Raw genomic sequence first — 2,369 nt, forward strand, 5'->3', positions numbered from 1 at the left:
GTCTCACAAGAACAAAGGACAGGAGATGATAGTAATGAAGCTTGTCTTGTAGTTCTCTATTATACCTTCTGGTGAACAAAAGTTGATTTATTGTAGCCAAATTTATCTTTATAGTTTTGCATTTTACATTTAGATTTTTACAACTACCTGGCAGTTTTGTTTGTATATGGTATTAATTGGGTCCAATTTGGAAAAAAATGTACAAATATATAAATATTTGTTTTTAAAATACAAAGCTGGGCACTTTGACTCGTGCTGGTAATGCCAGCACTTTGGGAGGGAAAGGTGGGAGGATTGCTTGAGCACAGCAGTACAAGACCAGCCTGGGCAACAAAGCAAGACCCCATCTGTACAAAATTAAAAATTAGTGGGGCATGGTGGCATGTGCCTGTAATCCCAGTCACTGGGGAGGCTGGGGCAGGAGGATCACTTGAGCCCAGGAGTCTGAGGCTGCAGTGAGCCATGATCATGCCACTGCACTCCAGGGTGTCAGGGCAAGACCCTGTCTCAAAAAATAAATAGTCTGGGCGTGGTGGCTCACGCCTGTTAGCTACTCAAAAGGCTGAGGCAGGAGAATCGCTTGAACCGGGGAGGTGGAGGCTACAATGAGCCGAAATCATGCCACTGCACCCCAGCCTGGGTAACAGAGTGAGACTCTGGCTCAAAAAATAAATAAATAGGCCAGGTGGTATGGTGGGTCACGCTGAGATTACGGTGGTAATCTCAGCACTTTGGGAGGCTGAGGCAGGTGGATACCTGAGTTCAGGAGTTCAAGACCAGCCTCGCCAGCATGGTGATAACCCATCTCTGCTAAAAATAAAAAATTAGATGGGTGTGGTGGTGGGTGCCTGTAATCCCAGCTATAAATAAATAAATGAAAACAACAAACACAAAACTGTGCTGTGTCTTTCTATTCTATTAATCTATTTGTCTTTGTGCCTATATCATACCTCAAAATACTATAGTGTTTTTTTTTTTTTTGAGACAGAGTTTCACTCATGTTACCCAGGCTGGAGTGCAATGGCACGATCTCGGCTCACCGCAACCTCCGCCTCCTGGGTTCAGGCAATTCTCCTGCCTCAGCCTCCTGAGTAGCTGGGATTACAGGCACATGCCACCATGCCCAGCTAATTTTTTGTATTTTTAGTAGAGACGGGGTTTCACCATGTTGACCAGGATGGTCTCGATCTCTTGACCTCGTGATCCACCTGCCTCGGCCTCCCAAAGTGCTGGGATTACAGGCATGAGCCACCGCGCCCGGCCTTCCTGCCTTTTTATTATTCTCTAACTCATCCAGTGTATAAGAATACAATTGGTTTTTCTAATCAACTTTTTAGAATTCCATCATAAATATAAATGAAACTAAAGATCACCAGATATATGAGTGGTAGAGACAAACGAAGCACTTGAAAAGAAACAGAGACTATACAGAGAGATTAAAAAGTTTTAATGTACACAATTTTTTTGTTTTTGAGATGGAGTCTTGCTCTGTTTCCCAGGCTGGAGTGCAGTGGTACAATCTCATCTCACTGCAACCTCCACCTCCAGGTGTAGGCTAAGGCGATTCGCCTGCCTAAGCTTCCTGAGTAGCTGGGACTACAGGCACACGCCACCACACCCAGCAAATTGTTGTTGTTGTTGTTCGAGACAGAGTCTCACTCTGTTGCCCAAGCTGGAGTGCAATGGCATGATATTGGCTCACTGCAACCTCTCTCTCCTGGGTTCAAGTGATTCTCCTGCCTCAGCCTCCCAAGTAGCTGGGATTACAGGTGCATGCCACTACACCTGGCTAATTTTTGTATTTTTAATGGAGACAGGGTTTCACCAATGTTGGCTAGGCTGGTCTCGAACTCCTGACCTTAGGTGATCCGCCTGCCTCGGCCTCCCAAAGTTCTGGGATTACAGGTATGAGCCACTGTACCCGGCCTAAATGTTGTGTTTTTAATGGAGACAGGTTTTTCCCATATTAGCCAGGCTGGTCTTGAACCCCTGACCTCAAGTTATCCACCTGCCTCGGCCTCCCAAAGTTTCATATTTCTATAAGCACTATAAAGATCTATGCATTTGGCCAGGGGAAGAAGCTCATGCCTGTAATCCCAATAGTTCTGAAGGCTGAAGGGAGAGAACTGCTTTAGGCCAGGTGCTGGAGACAGTTTGGGCAACATAGTGAGACCTGTCTTTACAAAAAAAAATTAAAGGGCCAGGCGCGGTGGCTCATGCCTGTAATCCCAGCACTTTGGGAGGCAAAGGCGGGTGGATCACGAGGTCAAGAGATCGAGACCATCCTGGTCAACACGGTGAAACCCCGTCTCTACTAAAAATACAAAAAATTAGCTGGGCATGGTGGCGCGTGCCTGTAATCCCAGCTA

This window comes from Cebus imitator, unplaced genomic scaffold (genome assembly GCF_001604975.1).
Source record: "Cebus imitator isolate Cc_AM_T3 unplaced genomic scaffold, Cebus_imitator-1.0 Scaffold491, whole genome shotgun sequence".
NCBI classification, from domain to species: Eukaryota; Metazoa; Chordata; class Mammalia; order Primates; family Cebidae; genus Cebus; species Cebus imitator.